The sequence below is a fragment of the Protopterus annectens genome, chromosome 2.part0 (assembly GCF_019279795.1).
Source record: "Protopterus annectens isolate FY-2018-M chromosome 2.part0, PAN1.0, whole genome shotgun sequence".
Taxonomy (NCBI): Eukaryota; Metazoa; Chordata; order Ceratodontiformes; family Protopteridae; genus Protopterus; species Protopterus annectens.
In genome coordinates, this window is record NC_056728.1 from 693,124,211 (window position 1) to 693,146,710 (window position 22,500).

At 40.5% G+C, this 22,500-nt stretch overlaps 1 protein-coding gene across 1 annotated transcript in view; it reads left to right on the forward strand.

Moving 5' to 3' along the window:
* SLC24A2 (solute carrier family 24 member 2) overlaps positions 1–22,500 on the forward strand; it is a 2,356,155-nt gene that overhangs the window by 435,365 nt on the left and 1,898,290 nt on the right. The gene's annotated exons all lie outside the window — the stretch shown is intronic.

Here is a 22,500-nt window from a genome sequence, read left to right on the forward strand (position 1 = left end):
ATACCCAAGTGGGGAATGGTGTCGAAAGCCTTGGCGAGGTCAAGGTAGGCTGTGTGAACCACCTTTCCCTCATCTATGGCCTTGGTGACTGTCTTGAAAAAGTCAACCAGGTTTAGTAGGCATGATCTGCCCTTAACAGGGTCGGGTCAAGTGTTTGGAGGTTCACAATGTCTTTGTTAATGAGTTAATGAGTTCCCTGATGATGTGCTCCATAGCCTTTCAGACCAGGCTAGTCCGATTTATGGGGCAATAGTTACCAGGGTCAGTTGTGGCCCCTCCTTTGTGGAGAGGAATAACCATTGCTGTGCGCCATTCTATGGGCATATAGTCTGTGGAGAGGCTGAGGTTGAACAGCGTGTTTAGGTGGGGGGTTAGTTCGTTCTGCAGTTCGTGCAAGACGCAGCCTGGGACACCATCTGGTCCCATTGACGCTGTGTTTTTGGCTTTTGAAAGGGCTGTTTTCACCTGTGCGTCTGTGATTTTTGGGACACTACACTTTTCCGGTATTGTTGTGGGCCCTTTTGGAGGTGAGAGGGGGTGAAGTTTGCACTGAATCTATCTGGCAGGATGTTGGCAATATCAGTAGGTTCAGTATATTTTGTGCTATTTTGCACTAGTTCAGTGCATATCTGCGAGTTGTCACTTAGATTCTTAACATAGTTAAAGAAGGCTTTGTGGTTATCTTTTGAATCCTTGGCTATTTTTCTTTCGAAGTTAGCCTTGGATGATTTCCTGAGGGACCTTAGTTTCTTACTGATACTGATCAGGGATGTTTTTCCTTCTTGGGAGTTGCTTTTTTTCTGAACTAGTTTCCTCCTTCTATTGTATAGCCTGTTTATTGCAGGGGGTCAACAAAACTGGCTTCCTTCTCTTAGAGGAGTGAGTCTTGGTTTTGCTAGAGATGGCATGATCCATGCATCCTTGTAGGTGCTCATAGAGTGCATTTGTAAAGGTTTCTGCATCTTGGGCAGCATTATCCTTTAGTGTTGGGGCTGTGAAACTTACCACCTCTGTCTTAAGTAAGGTGAAGTTTGCTTTAGAAAAGTTTTTTACTGTGGTTTCCTTAGTTGGGGGTGGTGGTGGAGTGTGGACATCCAGATTGATTAGTTTATGGTCTGATCTAACCAGTGACGGGTTGACCTCTGGTGTGGAACACCTATCACCCATGTTGGTGATGACCAGGTGCAATATGTTTTCACCTCTGGTAGGGGTGTTTACCAGCTGATCTAGGGCATTTGAGTTGATGAATTCCAGGAAGCGCTGGGCCTGGGAATTTGCACTTGAGTAGTTTTCCTAGTGAATGGTAGGGTAATTGAAATCACCCAATATCAGGGTGTTCAGTAGGACCTTCATGTTTTCCAGTGTCTCTAGAAAGGTGGAGTGGTGGTTCCGGGTCATGGACGGTGATCTGTAGCAGGCCACAATTTGCATTGCAGATTTGCCCAATGTTAGTTGCACGTGGATGATCTCAGAGTTATCATGCTGCACCACTAACCTGGAGGTGTAGGTATCCTTGATGAATATGGATACACCCCCCTCCTTTTGTGTTTCAGTCTGTGTTCTGTGGCCGAAACATGTGGTATGAGTTAGCCCGGTAGTGCTGGGGTGCTCTCTGGAGCCTTGAACCAGGTTTCAGTTACTGCACAGATGTCAATGTTCTCCATACTGAGGAGTGCTTCGAGTGCATGCATTTTGAGATTTAAACTCCTGGCGTTGAGTACCATAACCCTCAGGTTTTCTGTTAATTGTGCTGTTTATGGAGGTGGGTTTGACTTTTGAGCCTTGCCTAAAAAAGGCACAATGGGGGCAGCAAGAGCCTTGGCCAGTATTCGAAAGCCTAGGGGTGACAGTTGCAAGCCATCTCTTGCTAAGCAACGCGGCTTGTCGAGCATGTCATCCCAGGCTGACAGACACTGGATCCCCTTTGAATGACACCAGAAGCTAAGCCAATTGTTGAAATTGATCATTTTTTCTTTATACTGAGGTATCATTCTTGGTGAGGGCAGGATGCTACTCAGGGTCAGGGTCATACCAGCTTGGGCTGCATGATCAGAGAGCTCTTCCATGTCTCTTTTCATGTAGTCCAGAGAGGTATGTCTCAGGTCATTCACACCAACATAAACAATGGCAGAGTCATATTTGTACTTGTTCTGGAGTGACCGGAGTGCTTGCGTTATGTGGCAGATTCTGGCTTCCGACAGGCAGCTAACAGTAACCTTCTGCTTCTCCTGCCTAGTGAGTGGGACATCAGTGTGCCTGACTATAGAGTCACCTATTACTAGTGTGTTAGGTATGTTATTTTGCCTTAAGGGCTGTGATTGTGTGGCACACTGATTTTGTGTTTTATGTGTTGTCTGGTTTGTGACGGGAAGTGCAAGTTGTTTGGGTGTCTGATTTGGAGGTCTCTGATGCTTTTGCAGGTTTTTATTTAGAGCCTCCGAGTACGATTTTGTGTATTTATGTTTATTTTTTGCCAGTGCTGTTTTAGTAGGTCTGTGTGTGGCTGGAGGCGTGGTGCAAGTGTTAACTTTCTCCTCTTGACTGTCTGTTCCAGTCTTGGGTGGAGACAGCTTAGCTTCCAGTTTGGCTGTATAATTGCATCTCTCACATATGTTAGTGTTTTGTGCTAGGAGGAGGGGGTTGTCTGTGTACATGAGGCAGTTGTAACATTGCCTTAGGATACCCAGATTCACCAGCTGGACTGGAGGGTGCACCTGAAGTTGCCCTTTGGTCATGCCTGAATAGTAGGGTGAGCTGCTTAGTCGCTTGGTTGGTGAGGGGTGAATAAAGAGCCTTGCCCTGATGGGCAATCAGTGTCAGGGTATATTAGTGCTTGCTATTAGGTCTGAGCAAGTGCTGGGCTGTAAGATGTTTTTTGAGTGCTTAGGTTGAGAGTTAGACTAGTTTCAAAGGAAAAACTGAAGAGGAGACTTAGTGGAGCCGGGAATAATTTAACTGTAGCTAACCGGCACTGCCCGGTGTGCAAAACCGTGCAAACATGGTTTTTATAGTAGGAAAATGAAAGAGAGAGAAATTAGCCCAAAATGGCCAATAAACTACTAACTTCTGGGCTGGAACCACTCCTCCAGGGACAGATAGGTTGCACAAAGCTCCCCTCTCTCACAGGTGAACAGAGAAACTTCCTTCTATCCAAGTAAGGTATGGGCCATTCAGAAACTAGTATCACAGCCCTGAATTCAGCACTAGCCTGAAAACTGGACTATACTAGCTTAGAAAGGCGGGAAACGAGGAATTTTTTTTGTTTTTTTGTTTTTTTGAAATGATAAGGCCAAAACAGTAAAAAATACACTTAAAACAGCTTTAAACGACTACAAACGATCAGAAAAGGCTATCACACTTTAGTGTGCAGCCTACAACAGTTAAACAAATTATTTAAACAAAAAACAACTTTTTAAAAGTGCAGGCAGTCAAATAAGTACAATATTTGAAAAAACAAGCTTTTAAATCTCAATAAACACTAGAAAAATCTGTGTTTATGCGGAAAACAGTTAAGTACAGCAAGAAAGTACAGAAAACTGATACTTAATCACTCCAAAGTCTCTCTTCTTGTATCAGTTTAAGGCTTTCTAGTGCTACCCAGTAGGTTAGTTACAGGAAAGATAGGAAACAAGCGCAGATGTGGTCTTTTAAACCAGAAAGTTGAAAGAGATGGACAAACTGTCCAAATGGTCAATAAACTACAACTTCTGGGCCAAGAACCTCTCTTCTCATGGTAGACAGGCTACCTAGTGCTTACCACTCCCACTGATAAGCTAGAAGGCTTTCTTCCAACACAGAAAGGCCTGCAGGGCTCAGAAGCCTACCAACAGTCCTGGATACAGCAACTCTGTATCTGGACTAGGCTAGTTACAGGAAAGGTGGGAAACAAGCGTGTGTGGCTTTTAAACCAGAACGTTGAAAGAGATGGCCAATAGGTACAATTTCTGGGCCAGGAACTACTCCTCTTGTGGTAGATAGGCTACCTAATGCTTACCACTCCCACTGATAAGCTAGAAGGCTTCCCTCCAACACAGAAAGGCTTGGGGGGCTCAGAAGCTTACAAAGAGTCCTGGATACAGCAAATCTGTACCTGGACTAGACTAGTTACAGGAAAGGTGGGGAACAAGTACAAACGTAGGCTTTTAAGCCAGCAAGTTGAAAGAGATGGAAAACTGCCCAAACGGCCAAATAAACTATGATTTCAGGGCCAAAACCCACTCTTCCCATGGTAGATAGGCTACCTAGTGCTTACCACTCCCACTGATAAGCTAGAAGGCTTCCCTCCAACACAGAAAGGCTTGGGGGGCTCAGAAGCTTACCAACAATCCTGGATACAGCAAGTCTGTATCTGGACTTGACTAGTTACAGGAAAGGTAGGAAACAAGCTTAGAATTTTTTTTTTTGTTACAGAAACGCAGCTAAAACAGCTTTAAATACAATTCAAATTGTAGTGCAGGCCAGCAGGTACACTACGGCAAATACAGTTCAAATAAATGCAATTAAATTAACAAATGACTAAAAAACAAGTGCAGAAGGCAGTAAATTAAAAGGCTACTAACAAGCAGTAATAAGTGCAGAGTAAGAGCGACTGAACAGATAACAGCACGCAGAAGACCAGCTAAGACAGTTACAGTAAGAGCAGCTGAATAAAAAAAAAAAAAATATATATATATATATATATATATATATATATATATATATATATATTGAGGGAGGGAGCAGAGCAGGATTAAGAGGCTACAGGGGTTGTCCTTCCCAAATGCTCTCTTTGTATACAGTAGGAGTGCCTGAAATCAGAATATGATCTCACTGCACTCAGTTGAGTGAGCAAATGAGATGGGCCCAGAAGGAGTATCCAGATACAAGTCTACAAGAGGGGCAGGCAGTTTCAAAGCCACCAACATTAACACCAAAACAAGAACAGGGAGGGTGGGTGAGGAACTAACTGTAGAGAGACAGCCACAACTTTAGTTGAGTTAATATTCAGTGAAAAACACAAATAAATAAATGAAATACAGTACTATATGCAAAAGAGCAGATAAAAGTGTACTTAAATTCACTTATACGTCCAGCTGATTTCAGGTAGATGTTAGCCGGCCAAAGCTCTGATATTAAGCAGAGATAACTCAACATGTACCACTTATATAAGGCAAGACAGAATGTCAGTGATGAGCTGAAACTATCCCCCCCCACTGCTATCAATAGCTACACAGAAATTCTAAAAAGTACTCTGGTGCAGCGGTTAGTGTTGCCGCCTCACAGCAAGAGGTTCTCCGGTTCAATCCTCAGCTGGGGTGCCTTCTGTGCGGAGTCTGCATGTCCTCCCTGTGGTCGCGTGGGTTTCCTCTGGGTGCTCCAGTTTCCTCCCACATCCCAAAGACATGCTGTAGGTGGATTGGACACTCTAAATTGGCCCTAGGTGTGAGTGCGTGCGTGTGTGTGCCTTCTGTGGAAGGTTGGGCGCCGGGCTGGAAACTTGACACCGTAAAACTCCACTGCCAATCATGAGCGGACAGGTGATCCACTGTGGCGATTCCTAACTGGGAAAAGCCAAAAGAAGAAGACTCTGTAGAGAGACAGCCACAACTTCAGTTGAGTTAATATTCAGTGAAAAACATAAATAAATAAATTAAATACAGTATTATTTGTCTGTATTTGTCTGTGTAGTACACTCAGCACACTTTACCTGCTTGCTACAGCTTGCATTATTTGCCCTATGTAGCTCTTTACACAAGCCCGTTTGTTTACTGTGTGCACTCGTGCTGCTCAATACGTTTTCCTGTCTGCCAACATTTCTGCTGGCCATGAAAACTTGCTTGTATTCATGTCAGAGTGATGAGCAGCATACATATGCAATTAGAAGTGCTGCTAATCAGGCTAACATGTAATCATCGTGTAGACTTTGCATGGAGCCTATACGACTGTACATGAATCCCACAGTATAAGCGAAGAAAAGAGAGTTACCTGAAGAAGGAAAACTTAAAAATTAGGCACAAGATGTGAGTGAGGTACTTGGAGCTGCTCTGGAATATAAGATGTGATTTGCTGTTGGAAATGCCAAATTTGACATAGTCATTACATTGTAGTTAACGTATTTACTGAAAAAATGGCTTTGGGAAATTGTTCTTCTGCTACTCGTGTATAATCTGGAACAAGGTGCTTACCACTTTAAGAAAGGAATCTAAGCATAGCACATTCTCACACATTTCCTAAACAATGCTTTCTTCTCAGTGTGAGTATGTATGCTTCATATTGTACATGTTACTTTACCATAGCCAATTACCAATTACTTCAGCTACTGGAGTGCAAAAAACCTCTTTGCTGACAGTTACAGCAATTTATCCTTCCTCTCTTCAGTATTACCTACATCTATAATATACCTATCAGTCCTAATAACCCTGTCAAAATTATATTCCTGTCAAGATAATGGTCCAATGTCATACTCCATCAGTTCAAAAAATATATTTCAAATATTACCGTGGCCTACCAGGAACAATGCACAACAGACAACAACCCTGCCACCAAATTTGCTAACTGACTCTCCCTCACATAGTACCAACCCAGGATTTTATTTCAAGAAATCTCAACTAAAGTTGTTAAACAGATGCTGTTAAAACTGGGAAGAAAAACCCAAACCCAAACTAAATTCACTTCATTCTTGTTTTTTAAAGATGTCTGCAGAGGCTATCTCTAAACCCCTTCCACACATCTTTAACCAGTCCCATATTGCAGGCATAGTTTCAGCAAGTTTTCAACATGCTGTCACTTTACCAACAATATACTTCCCTACTGCGCCACAAGATTACTGTGTAAGGTACTCGAAAAATGTATTCGCAATCAAATCTTGGACCATATCAGTGGGTATGGACTTCTTAATGACTCTTTACCTCAAAGAAGGTCACAGAATTTGTAATACACTCTGTACAGCTGCAAATCACATTTACAATGCCATGGAAGAGGGTGATATAGGTGATTGAGTGTTCATAGCTTTGAAGAGGACCTTTCAGAAAGTCATCTACCACATACTTCTACAAAAGTTACAACATCTAGGGCTTTGGTCAAAAATATTTTCCTGTCTACAGATCCTTTTGGAGAATAATAACAACAATACGAAATATTGCAGAAAGTATTCTAAGGACGCTACCAACATGGAAATGGAGAACGGAGAGTTTGAAAATTATATTTCTGTCAAGATAATGGTCCAATGTCATACTCCATCAGTTCAAAAAATATATTTCAAATATTACCGTGGCCTACCAGGAACAATGCACAACAGACAACAACCTGCCACCAAATTTGCTAACTGACTCTCCCTCACATAGTACCCACCCAGGATTTTAAAGTATTCTAAGGATGCTACCAACATGGAAATGGAGAACGGAGAGTTTGCCATTAGGGATAAATGCAATTAGGGGTACATAAATAGGCAAGAGGTGGCTGGGATGATGCCAATAAGAAGTTTGGACTGCAGGTTAGAGAGTGCCCTCCCTACCAGGAACTGATATCAGAGAACAGGCAAATAGAAAGGGATAGGGGAGTCCTAAATTAAAGACTTGCTCTGGTAGAGCTTTTAGTCAAATCTAGAATAGAAGCTGCTGTTAAAAAGAGATTATTAGTAGGACATATAAAATACTGCATAATAACTTTTAGAATATGTGATGATATGGGCAAGTGCCAGCATATCCAGCTGGAGTTTTGTAAAGAATGATATGTCCTTTGACTATCAAACTGATTTATACAAGGTCAGTGGCGGCTGGTGACTTCAAATCACAGGGGGGCTGCAGGAGACGCTGAATGGGTGGGGTCAAAGGGAAGGGGTGTGGTCAACCATAAAGGGGAGGAGCTATGCACAAAACCACAAAAAACTAACTTTAATTAAATACGCTGCCCTGGGTGGCAAACCATCATTATGAAAGTCCAATCAAGACAAAAATAAGTGTAGAAGAATAAAAATATTTCAATGCATTGGCTGCATGACAGCTTACTTAATATCTAGATGGAAACAAAAGGTTGTGAGGCATGAAAAAATAAATTACTTTTTAAATACATTACTGGAATGCCAGTCAAAATCAAGTATAAGAAAAACCAGAAGCACTCAACTCAAACCACTTCTCCTTGCACTGCAGTTCTAATTATAATATATTCAGCTTTATTAAAGTACCAAGCAACATGCTGAAAGTAGAAATCTATGTGATGCCCCCACTTGTAAAAATGTTTCTTATCCAAAAAGACCTGCTGCCTGACAACTTGTTTCATGGGGAAAACATGATAAAAGTAAAAATGAAAAGCAAACAAGAAACAAGCTCAAGATACATTGCTTAAAGGATTACTGTACAGGTTATGGACCACACATGATTGGCATTCTGTTTAGTTTACGGGTAAAGTCTGTAGAGATGACTGGAAGTCTCCAACAAGTGTAATGAGCTTTTAAAATAATGGAATCCTGTCCTTTAATACCCAAGGCTTATACATTATCTAGTCAAGTATTCTCTGCATGGCAACAACAGAAAGGCTTTCAATGTTGGCAATTCTTTAACAGTATGCTTATTAAAGCTTACTTGCATCTTACGATGTCAGACAAGCTTACCTTATGGTCATTAAAGCATTGCTACTTAAACACAGAGCAACAGGCACTTTGAGTAATAAGCATAAATCTGAGTAATAAGCATAAATCAACAGTACAAAAATATGACAGAAACCAGACCATTCTGCAAAATCAAGGACAGATGAAAAGCCACTGTAGTACTTATGCAGTGTGTCCTCCCCATCCAAGGTTGATACAACTACTCCTTGCCTTGCTTGGACACATCCACAGTCACTACATGGGGGAGTGGGGTGCAACAAGCATGTCACAATTTGAAGTCTCTCTGGCTGACTGTGATGGCTCTGACACATTTGTCATACCTCTCAACCTCAAGAGCAAGAAATCTGGACAAAGCCATACACAGAAGTGAGACAAAGGCACAACAATAAGGACAATTTTTAAATATTGCTCTAATAAACTTAGAAAGATAATAGAATAGGTCTTGCATTAGTATGAATTTTCTGAAGGGTATAAAATCTGAAACTCAAATGTCTGTCATTTTCTAACTTCAGTCTTTAGTGATTTGTCACTAATTTGCCAAAAAACACAATTTTATGAAAAATGGACCAAAAATGTGATGCAAAAATATAAAATAGACACACAATACAGCTGCTACCTGTCAAAGAAGGGACACTTTAATATTAGTACTGCTACCTTGAGCAGCTGACAAAATAAAAGAATCTACATGCATTTCAAGTAATCTATAACTTTGATTATTACAGTTATTTCTTAATTGTAAACCCTCCATGTTTTCTTCCAAAATTGCTATTTTATGGAGGGATTATTAGGGGCAAGAGCAACATTTTGAGCCAAAAATTGGGGACAGTTGAGAGGTTGGCTATGCCTAATTCTATAAAGCAATTTATTTGCATGTACCTCTCAACCTGTTAATGCAGTAAATCTGAACAAGGCCAAATATTTTGGGGGCACATATAAACAGTACTAAAAATTGCTCTTGTATAAATTGAGACAGTTGATAGAACGGCTCTTACTTTAACATGCATTTTTATGAAGGTTATGAAGTCCGAAACTTATTATTTAGTGACTTCTGGCAAATCATTTAGGAATTAAAACTACAAATTTTATGAACAACAAACCAAAAATAAGAAGCAAAAATCTATTCATTCTTTGAAAATCTGGACAGTTGGGAGGTATAGTTCAGCTGGGCCTGTCTGAGTTTGCTACCCCCCCGCCCTGACAAAATAATGGTTGAATGGAGCCTCTGCAGCCATTCCAATGAACCATTACTTGGCTATTTCACTCCATTTACCATAAACACTAATGTGCATACTGCTTTACTTCAATGATGAGTTGGACTTCATTTGAAAGTTTTATTTTGTATTTTACAGCACAAACATTAAGTCATCTGTTAAACAAAGCAATGCAGTCTCACAATGAAAACTTAGCATTAAAACTTCTCTGCCCTTGAAACTCACATTCATTGAAACAGCATTGAAACCCACATTCAAAGAAAATACATTTTGCCAGTGGCAGATAAAGATTAATTTTGGGCTGTTTTGAATCATAGGCCCCTTGCATATGAAACATACATGTGCTCTTTGATACACCTTCCTCATTGTACTAAAATTATATTCCTTGTACAATACAGTACACTTGTTAGAGGGTGTTTTAAATTTGTTTTGAACATTTTTCCAGTAAGCAATGAAACAAAACATATGCACCCATAATGGCAAAACTGCCCAGTTGAGAACATTTATCATAAAAAGTCTACTCAGACTTCCACAGTCCACCATTATTAGTAAATATACACAATTCTACAGTCCACCATTATTAGTAAATATGCACAATTCCACAGTCCACCATTATTAGTAAATATGCACAATTCTACAGTCCACCATTATCAGTAAATAGGCACAATTCTACAGTGCACCTTTATCAGTAAATATGCACAATTCTACAGTCCATATTCAGTGAATTCAGTTCTTGCCATAGCTGTCAACCTTAGCACAAAAACCTGGACAAAGCCAATAATGGGGGAATACAGTCGCAAAAATAGGGACAAATTTAAAATATTCATCTTATAAACTTAGAAAATTGCTAAAGAAAAAGGTTGTGCTACTATGTATTCTGAAGAACATGAAGTTTAAAATTCAAATGCCGGTCAATTTTACTGCGGACAGAACAAAAACAATTTTCAGCAGAGACGCAGGGATTAATACTGCAGACACGTCTTTGTAAAATAGCAGGGCACCAGAGCAAATCCACACAAACACAGGGAGGAGATGCAGACTCCACACAGAAGCCACCCCAACCAAGAATCAAACCAGAAAACCTATAGCTGTGAGGCAACAATACTACCACTGCACCATCAAATCTGCAAGAAATTAAACATTCAGAAACCTGAAGTCTGAAATTCAAATGCCGGTCAATTTTACTGCAGACAGAACAAAAACAGTTTTCAGCAGAGACGCAGGGATTAATACTGCAGACACGTCTTTGTAAAATGGCAGGGCACTAGAGCAAATCCACACAAACACAGGGAGAAGATGCAGACTCCACACAGAAGCCACCCCAACCAAGAATCAAACCAGAAAACCTACAGCTGTGAGGCAACAATACTACCACTGCACCATCAAATCTGCAAGGAATTAAACATTCAGAAACCTGAAGTCTGAAATTCAAATGCCGGTCAATTTTACTGCGGACAGAACAAAAACGATTTTCAGCAGAGACGCAGGGATTAATACTGCAGACACGTCTTTGTAAAATGGCAGGGCACCAGAGCAAATCCACACAAATACAGGGAGGAGATGCAGACAGAAGCCACCCCAACCAAGAATCAAACCAGAAAACCTATAGCTGTGAGGCAACAATACTATCACTGCACCATCAATTATGCAAGGAATTAAACATTCAGAAACCTGCAGTCTGAAATTCAAATGCCTGTCAATTTTACTGCGGACAGAACAAAAACAATTTTCAGCAGAGAAGCAGGGATTAAAACTGCAGACACATCTTTGTAAAATGGCAAGGCACCAGAGCAAATCCACACAAACACAGGCAGGAGATGCAGACTCCACAAGGAAGCCACCCCAACCAAGAATCAAACCAGAAAACCTATAGCTGTGAGGCAACAATACTACCACCGCACCATCAATTATGCAAGGAATTAAACATTCAGAAACCTGAAGTCTGAAATTCAAATGCCTGTCAATTTTACTGCAGACAGAACAAAACCAATTTTCAGCAGGGATTAAAACTGCAGACACGTCTTTGTAAAATGGCAGGGCACCAGAGCAAATCCACACAAACACATGGAGGAGATGTAGACTCCACACAGAAGCCACCCCAACCAAGAATCAAACCAGAAAACCTATAGCTGTGAGGCAACAATACTACCACTGCACCATCAAATATGCAAGGAATTAAACATTCAGAAACCCTTAAGTCTGAAATTCAAATGCCTGTCAATTTTATTTAACAGTTTTTAATCAGGACAGTCTGACTTGGAACAAATAAACAATTTTCAGCAGAGGCCCAGGAAGAAATAATGCAGACATGTCTTTGTAACATGGGAGGACACAAAAGCAAACCCACACAAACACAGGGAGAAGATACAGACCCCACAAAGAAGGAACCCCAGCCAAGAATCAAACCCAAGAACCTGCAGCTGTGAGGCAACAATGCTACTACTACACCATCAAATATCAAGCATTGCAACATTTACAAACCACAGATATTATGAGGAACAGATCAGCTCGAATATGAGGCAAAAATCTGAAATTTTTTTACAAATGGTGGTGGATAGGGAACTCAAGTCTTTAACACCTGCATACAGGGTACAGGGTTCAAGCCTGAGGCATTCCCTACCACACCACCATAAGCACCTGGGGCATTTTCACACACACACACACACTCTCTCACAACATTGTAAATTAAAAAGCATAATTAAATTAAAAGGCACCTTACCTGAATATATCCAGCTAACGTACATCCTTCCTGCGCAATAGATGTCTCCTTGTGTCCCCCTATGGGGACGGCCGGACTGCCTTGAGCATGCGCATAGCGAATTTTGAAAAATAATTTTTTTTTTATTTTTCATTTTTCTTTCTCTTTTTTATTTTTGAGGGGGCTGCAGTCCGGCAGCCCTATGCCACGAGCCGCCCCTGTACAAGGTGTTTGTGTTACAAATGTATTAGAACTGTATGTCATTTGTATATCAAACTGATTTTGTACAGATGCTTGTGCAGAAAATGTATTTGTGAGTTTTGCTTGTGTTGAAATGTATCAACAGTGCACCCTTCTGAAATGAAGATAAATGTACATGTATTTTTGCAGCTGAATTAAATATTTATGTTTTAATACGCGATACTGGCACAGCAGAGCCATTAAAATGCACCCCACAGTGCTGAATAGGACTGGAATCACTGCGTCTGGGGAAGAGCCTTTGTCCATTAGCTCAGTGAAAAGAGGGGAGGCCCCAGGCACTTCCATGAATATTTGGATGTGTATTGTGGCCGTCTGTGCTAACTTTCTGTCTCAGCTTCAAAGGAATACTGTGAGATCCTAGAGTTAGGTGACCAGATGAGGTCATTCTGCAAGCCCTCTTGGAAATTTTTATTTTAGATATTACAAAGAGAAATCTCAGAGAATTGAGTATTCTGTTTGGGAAGCTGACTAGATAGACCCTCACCCACAGCATCTTGCCTTGCCGTAGTAAGTAACTTAACTAGGGAACAGTAAAATTCTCTTAGATTCAGTCAGTAATAAAGTGAAGCTTAGTTCAGAGAGTGTTTTGTATTTGTATGAGTCTGTTCATCAATATTAATTTCAATATTTTCTGTGATCTGAAGTCTGTGGTTTACTGTAAATATATATTCAATATTTACATGCTCTTTTATTATGTATTATTATCCGTGGTGGTGGTGCTGCTGTAGCGTTGTCGCCTCACAGTAAGACGCTGTCCGGTTCGATTCTTAGCTAGAGCGTCTTCGGCGTGGAGACATGCGTGAATGGGCATACCTTCACTGAAGGTTGTGCGTCAGGGCTGGCAACTCAGCACATAAAAATTAACTGCCAATCATTAGCAGACTGGAGTTCCGCTGTGGCGACCCCTAACTGGGAAAAGCCGAAAGACACAACAACATTAAATATGTTTAAAATGGTTTACTATCAAAATCTCACACTGACATTGGGCGAGTTGTCAGATTTCCAAACCAAAACATCGGAAATCAAATCATCAAACAAAAAAAAGAAGACCGAAGGAGGTATTTTGGAAAAGTCAACATCTCAGAAATGTTGACTTTATCAAAAATTCCACACTTTTAGTCAACAGCAAAGACCATTTTTGCAGGAGGGCAAGCCCCCTGCACTTCCCATGTTCATAGGTTCATATGTAGGTACTAGGCTATTGACCGTAAGGCCTATATAAGCCTAGCCAAAAGGTATCCTGGCTTTTGCCACCCAAGAAAATTATTTTCCTGTGCCTCTGTCGATCAGAGCCACAGAGGTGATCCCCAGGGTGAATTTCCTATCTCCCATCCAATCATCAAGATTTTTTTTTGAATAGTGCTAATGAGGAGCTTTGTTTGATATAGATAGGTAGTTTGTTCCGGAGTATGGGAAGTCTCTGGGACAGGAATCTATCCCTCCAGCATGTTCTGTTTATTGTGGTGACAAGGTTTAGGTCCCTAGAGCGAGTAGCTCGGATGGATTGGGATTTCTTTAAGTGGAGCATGTCCAACAGCTCTGGGTTTGACATAGCTTTATATGTTAGGCAGAGATCACCTCTGAGTAGGTGATATGCAACAGAGTAAAGCTGGAGTTTTTTGAGACAACCTGCGTAAGGCATCTGTTTGAGGCCAGTAATCCTCTTTGTGAGGTATTTCTGCGACCTTTCCAGTTGTTGTAGATGTCTTGTGAGGTACATACCAAAAGGGGCGTTGTACTCTATAGTGGGCCTAATGAGTGCCGAGTAGGGGGGAACAGTGACCTCTTTTTTCCTGGATGAGAAACCTTTTGTGATGAGGCGTGCCATGTAGAAGGATTTCCTGACTACTGTAGCGATGTGATTATCAAAGGAGAGACTACTGTCCACCTGAGTCCCAAGGTCTTTTATCACACTTTCAGTGTTAAGTAGACTACTGCCTATGTGGTAGTTCATGGGTACAGAGTTTTTACCAAAAGGGATGACAATGCACTTTTTGGTATTGAACTTGAGGCCATGGCTTTGACACCAGGCATCTGTCTCAGTGAGGCCCTTTTGTAGGATTTCCACATCGTTAGGAGTTTTGATTATGGCTCCTAGTTTGCAGTCATCTGTGAACTTCGTTAGCCAAAGACCTTCTGTGTTAGTCTGTACTTCAGAGAAGTAGATACCAAACAGGAGAGGACCCAGTACTGAACCCTGTGGTACTCCACTTGTCACTGGTCTGAAGTCTGATTTGGAGTCTGCTACTTTCACAGGGTGGGTTCTGTCAGTGAGCCAGTTGGCAACCCATCTTGTGACACAGGGATTTATACCTAGTTTAGCGAGTTTATCTATAATTCCAGAGTGGGGGATGGTGTTGAAAGCCTTGGCAAGATCTTGATAGGCTGTGTGAACCACCTTACCCTCATCTACAGCTTTGGTGACCGCTTCAAAGATGTCTATCAGGTTTAGGAAACATGATCTGCCTTTTACAAACCCGAACTGGGTGGGGTCCAGAGTTTGGAGATTACCATTGTCATTGTTTATAAGTTCCATGATGATACATTCCATAGCCTTGCAGACCAGGCTCATCAGGCTAATAGGGCGGTAGTTCCCAGGGTCCATGGTGGCTCTCCCTTTGTGGAGTGGGATAACCATCACTGTGTGCCATTCAGTGGGCACAAAGCCTGAGGTGAAGCTATGATTGAACATGGTACTTAGGTGGGGTGCCAGTTCATTCTGCAGTTCGTGTAGAACCCAGCCTGGGATGTTGTCCGGTCCCATGGATGCTGTGTTCTTGGCTTTGGAGAGTGTTTTTTATCTGTGCAGCCGTGATTACAGGAACTTTGCATTCTTACGTTATAGAGATAGGCCCTTTAGGGGATGAGAGGGGGGTAAAGTTAGCACTGAACCTATCTGCCAGGATGTTGGCAATATCAGTTGGTTCTCTATATTTAGTGGCATTGTGCTGTAACTCAGAGCAGATCTGAGTGTTGCCATTGAGATTCTTGACATAGCAATAGAATGCTTTGTGGCTGTCTTTAGAATCAGTGGCAATTTTGTTTTTGTAACTAGCTTTGGAGGATTTTATGAGGGATCTCAGCTTCTTACTGAGGCTGACCAGGGAGTTCCTCCAATCATGGGATTTTACTCTCTTTTGCAACAGTTTCTTTCTTCTTTTGTAGAGTTTGTTTATGGCAGGGGACCACCAGATTGGCTTCCTTTTTTTGGAGGATAGCATCTTGGTTCTGTTAGGGATTGCATGATCCATGCACTCATGTAAGTGCTTATAAAGTGCATTTGTGTAGGATTCAGCAGTAGTACCTCCATTGTCCATCAGCATGGGTGTCATGATGTTTGCCACTTCTGTCTTAAGAAGCGTGAAGTTGGCTTTGGAGAAATTTTTTAGAGTGGTTTCCCTAATGGGGGCTGGTGACGGGATGTGGATGTCTAGGGTGATTAGCTTGTGGTCAGATCTGACCAACGAGAAATTGACCTCTGGTGTTGAACACCAGTAGCCCATGTTAATGACTAGGTCTAGGATATGGCTGCCCCTGGTGGGGGTGTGGATAAGTTGATCCAAGGTGTTGGAATTTATGAATTCCAGAAAACGTTGAGCACAAGAGTTAGTACATGAGTAGTTTTCCCAGTTAATGATGGGGTAGTTGAAATTGCCCACTATTAGGGTGTTAGATTGTGCCCTTATATTTTCCAGTGTATCAAGAAATGAGGAGTGGGAATCCTGGGGCATGGTGGGGGATCTGTAGCAAGCTACAATTTGGATTGTGGTCTTGCCCAGAGTTAGTTGCACTTGGATAATCTCGGATGCATTATGCTGAGCAACTATCCTGGAGGTGTGGATATCCTTAATGAATATGGACACGCCTCCACTATTAGTGTTTTGATCCAGGTTAGGTGGCCGAAAGGTGTGGTATGAATTATAGCCTGGTAATGTAGGGGTGCTCTTTGGAGCCTTGAACCAGGTCTCTGTCACTGCACAGATGTCGATGTTCTCCAGTTTGAGTGCCTCGCGTGAGTTCATTTTGAGGTTTAGACTTCTAGCATTGAGTAGCATTACCCTCAGATTTTGCCTGCCTGTTACGGTGGTGAATTTGTCATTTGAACCTTGCCTAAAAAAGGCACTATAGGGGTGGCAAGAGTCTTAGCCAGTATCCAGAATCCCTAAGGCGACAGGTGCAGTCCATCTCTGGCAAAGCATCATGGTTTGTCGATCATGTCATCCCAGGCAGACAGATACTGGATCCCCTTAGAATGCCACCAGAAGCTTAGCCAATTGTTGAAGTCAATCATTTTATGCTTGTACTGTAGTATCATTCTGGGTGATGGCAGGATGCTACTCAGGGCTAGGGTCATACCTGCCTGGGCCACAAGATCGGACAGCTCCTCCATGTCTTTTTTCATGTAGTCCAGGGAGGTACATCTCAGGTCATTCACACCAACATGGACAATGACAGAGTCATATTTGTACTTGTTGTGGAGTGACCTGAGTGCATGCATTATGTGGTAGATCCTGGCACCCAACAGGCAGCCGACAGTAACTTTCTCCTTGTTTAGCCTGGTGAGTGGAACATCAGTGTGCCTGACTATAGAGTCACCTATGACTAGAGTGTTGGGTACGTTGTTATGCCTTGTGGGCTGTGGTTGAATGGCACTTTGAGTTTGTGGGCTACATGTCATTTGGGTTGTGTTGGGGGGGGTGGAGGTTGCTTGTGTTTCTGCTTTGGTGGCCCCTGTTGCTTGGGAAGATTTTTATTGAGAGCCTCCGCGAATGTAGGTATGTGTTTTGTGTTTCTATGTGTGTGTTTTGGTGGTGTAGGTTTTGAGGGACTATGTGATGAGTGTGGTGTGGTGCAAGTGTTTACCTTCTCCTCTTGACTGTCTAGTCCAGTCTTGGGTGAAGAGACCTTTGCTTCCAGTTTGGCTATATAAGTGCATCTCTCAAAGGATGTAGTCTTGGGTGGTAGGAGGAGAGAGTTGTCTGTGTAGATGAGGAAATTGCTGCATTGCCCCAAGATGCCCAGATTCATCAGGTAGACAGGAGAAAATGTAGAATACGACAACAGCCAGTTCACCAAAAACGATTTATTTGCTGTACAGTCTCTAGCGCCTCGGCTCAACAAAGCCTTCAAGGAGTAAATTGCAATACATCACTGTTCCCTATTTATATACACACCCATTAACTCTTTACATAATTAGATAATCATTAAACAATTAAAAAACCCATTACCTTTTAAAAAGACAAGTTCATATTACACTCTTCCAACAACAGTCAACATTTAGTCCCTTTGGTGTAAGTGTCTGATATTTTAAAATAAAAATTAATTCCTTTCTTAAAAGTAAATTCTTTATTTTTTCTTCACTAGCTCCCTTACTATAAACCTCTTCTAGTATAGATGCCCTAAAATTAGTTACATCAGAATTATGGAATTTTACAAAATGTTGAGCCAAAGGGCTCTCTAACTTATTATTCTTAATGTCCCTCAGATGTTCCATTATTCTCACTTTAAACATTCTTTTAGTTTGTCCTATATAGAATTTTTTGCAACCACATTTAATTGTATAAATAACTTGTTTAGTGAGACAACTAAACGAACCCGTAGATTTATAACTTTTTCCATTAATATAATAAAAAGTATTCTCCACATGAGAGCAGATTTTACACTTTCCACACGGTGTTGTACCTAGACTACCTATTGTTCTGCCTATATACTGAATAGGTGGTTCAAATTTAGTGTGTACTATCATATCTTTGATATTTCTCCCTCTACGGTAACTGAATATTAATTTTTTCTTAGTCATCCCACTTAATTCTTCATAATTCTGTAAGAATCGCCAAAAATATGATATACAGTTCTTAATATCATTACTGCAAATATTATATGTAGATACCATAAAAATACTGTCCATCTCTCCACCTTCTTCATTATGCTTTTTTTCTCTATTCTTTTTATCTTGAAACTTACTATTATATCTCTTATGAAGTATTTCATCTCTACTTTTCTTTAATACTTGCATATCATATTTCCTATTCCTAAACATTTCCATCGTATTGTTAACTTCATTTAAAAATTCTTCATCACTATTGCATATTCTGGAGATTCTTAAGAATTCACCATATGGTATCGCTTCTATAGTATGATTAGGATGGCAGCTAGTGCCCATCAAGAATTGATTAACTGAATCAAATTTCCTATGTATACTAGTAGATATGTGTCTTCCTACAATTCCCTTTAAATTTATATCTAAAAAAGAGACATTGTCTCCACATTGTATTCCATCAAAATGGATATCAAATCTATTATTTTGTATATCTTTTATAAAATTATCAATTTCATATTTGCCTCCTTTGCACAAAAAAACCAAATCGTCTATGAACCTAAAATAATGTATAACATATTTATTTACAAAGTAGTGTGTATAAATATATTCAAGTTCCATCAAACCCATAAAAATATTGGCATACATGGGTGCAAAGGCTGGAGACAGGAGAAAATACTGGGAGCTGACCATTAGACATGCCTGGATACGTGCTTATTTATTAACTACTAAAAACTGTTTTCCTCTAGACAAGTGAGGAAAGTTGAGTGCTGTAGTAATTTGTGGCTTATTTAGTGCTTTCATTGAGTTCTGAACAAGTGCTGAGTGCAAAGAAACAAATTGGAGTGCTGAAACTAAAAAATTGGCTAGTTCTAAGAAACAAAATTAAGCTAGAAGGCTTCCCTCCAAGACAGAAAGTCTTGGGGACTCAGAAGCTTGCAAACAGTCCTGGACACATGAAATCTGTGTCTGGACTAGATTACTTACAGGAAAGGCAGAAAACAAGCTTAGAGTGTATTATTTTTTTTTGTGAAGTGGAAAGGGGAAAGGAGGAACAGAAACTAAGTGGGTTGGCCTTCTCAAATGTTCTCCCTGGATTAGGTAGAATGAGGTAATGACACTAGACTGGGAGGAGTGTCCCAGATCAAATTTACAGTATGGGCGGTCAACTGCAAAGCCACCAAGTATAAGAAAGCGACACCAATAGGGAGGGAGGATGGGAACCAATATGATACACTCCTTGGCAGGAAATCAGAACAAAAAACCCAAACAGATGCTTAATAAAAGTAGACAATTTCTAGTTAATACCTCACACACAGTGAAACTAGCTAGAAAAGTATGCAGCAGATAATAAAAGTGCTATAAATAAGTTGTAAAAAAACAGGATAGTTAATGTTATATATTACAGATCTGAGTTTGCTCAGTGCCCTTCCTCCAATTAGCTCCCTCCACCTCCTGCTACTTATATATGCAAACTCTGAGATCGCACTACAGTGAAGAAAAGGGTACATTTCCTTATCCCCACTATTGTGCAATCTGCATTCAAAATGTTGAAATTCACAACAGCGAATGCTAGTGTGCGTTCGCTGTTGTGAATTTCAGTATTTTTTTTTTCGTTATTTCCTAATGTCGAATTGGGCTTTTGCACTTACGAAACTCGAATAACGTCCTATTGCCCTTTTCATAGTAAACCCTTTAAAACTTTTATTGTGGCTGGTTCTTGTAGAAAGTATCTAACTTTTGAGAGTACTAATATTTATTTGGTGACACTGTGTGGGCCACTCCAGAAGGCCTAGCCATCTGGGCGAACTACTACCATTTGTATTATTAGTACTAATATTATACAGTATAATTGGATACCATTTATTAAGAGCCTTATAATAACTGACTGGTGGCAGTGAATTTACCTTATAGTATGGACAAATTTGGTAGAGTGCGTAATCTGTGCCAGCCTTTCCCAGGCATGTGTGTGTGAAAATTAAATCTTAAAGAGTGTATGTGTCAGCTACATGGGGCAGGGACACAAAGCATTGGGTTTACAGGGAGGGTGCTAAAGGACTTGGCTTGGATACTCGGCTGACGACCTAACCCTACAGTTCTACCAGTGGAGAGCCTTACTGGGGACCTGGAGGTAGACAGATATAGAGACATCCAGACCCCGGGCTGAGTGTGTTCTCTTTGTGCTCTTCAGGGAAATTGTACTTGATGCAGAGAGGTCTGCATCTGGAAATACTGAGTGTATCCATTTGTATTACAAGTGCACATCCCTCTCCAGTGTCACTGGTGAGGATTCAGGCACCTTGATTACTGGCCCAGCATGGGGACAACACATATTGGTGGCCATCACATATTGGCAGCAGTGGTGGGTATCACAGAATCAATCAGAGGAGGTAGGAAAGGTTTGGGAAGATAGACTGGAAAAGCAATTTATATGAGAACAATGGGAGGATATATGTATGCAACGAAGTCTAGAAGGCTTAGAATTTTTGCTCGTAAATGTTTGCATGGGTATTTTTATACACCAAGCAGACATCAAATATTTTATTCTTTAGGTAGATAACAAATAGTGCAGGTGTGATGGGGAAAAAGGAAGTAACTGGGAACCTGGGAACATGTTTTTGGAGAGTGTAATGATTTGGCAGATTTTAAAGATTTCTTACAGAATAAGTTGTCAGAACTATAGGGGGAAGCAAATGGCTATAACAAAGGAAATTATTCTTTTGAGATGGGACATAGGATCTGAATTGCATAGACATGGTAAAACTTTAGTAAGTTTAATTCTATTAGCTGATGGAAAAGCAGTTACTATTAAATGTAAATCAAAATCTAAACCAACTGTATTTGAAGTATTGAATATTGTAAATGAGATAAAATAACTGGAAGATGGATCTTTAGAAAAGGGAATGAGCAAATTACATAGACAAATGGAATTTTTGTGAACAATATCTGCAGAATAATGTTTAGGAGTGAGGTTTAACAGAAGGCAGGAATTGATCAATTTATGTAATGTTGAACTGAATGACAATTTTTATGAAGAACGAAACGTATTTAATGTATAGTGTATGTAATTAAAAAAAATGTTAATATGGTTTGTTTTATTTTCTGTTATTCTATGTATGCTTATGTCTTAAGTTATAATTTCATAAAGGTGTTTAAAAAGTAATTTCCTGACTGTCCATCTACCTAACTACAACTTTAGCATTCTAAGTTGTGATCATAAATTCTTTGTTGGTGCTTTCTAGCCAGGTTCTCATCAAAACTTATTTTTGGGCTAATACTTTTTTCCTTCTTTATTAATTAAATACTGCAGCATTTCCAAAAACATTGTACTTTACTCTGGCAAAATCCTCCTCTGTCACTCAACCCTTTCTCTTGAAGACCTAGAATCTAACCTTTAAAGGACTTCTGTGCTGTCTGTACCTACTACTGACCAAAAAACTTCAATTAAATCCTGTTAAATCTGTGGGCATGCTGTCTGGTACTGCAAAGAACATAAAGGATTCCTGGACTGTCAATATTTTTGACTTCTACAAAATTAAATACCCGCCATACACATCCTGCTATTATCTCAGACTCCATCATGACCATACTGTCAACTTCTATTAACTCTCTTTGCAGACAGAAAATATAGCTGAGAAAGTGCACTAGCAGCTCAACGCATGCTACTCAGGTTCTAACCCCCTCACCCCAGATTTGCATTAGTTAAAGGATGATTAGAGTATGTTCTCCACCTGATTGTCTTAAACTATTTCTACAATACGAAGATCTTACAAACCACCACGTAAAAAAAGGTGAAATGGCTGATTTAACGCAGGGAAAGATATCCCTTGCCTTCGCTGGATTTTGCTGTTTTGTCTAATGTAGAGCAATCTTGGAGTTGGTATATTTAGTTAGCTGGGGTGTGGGGGGCACAGCCCCCCACGTCGGG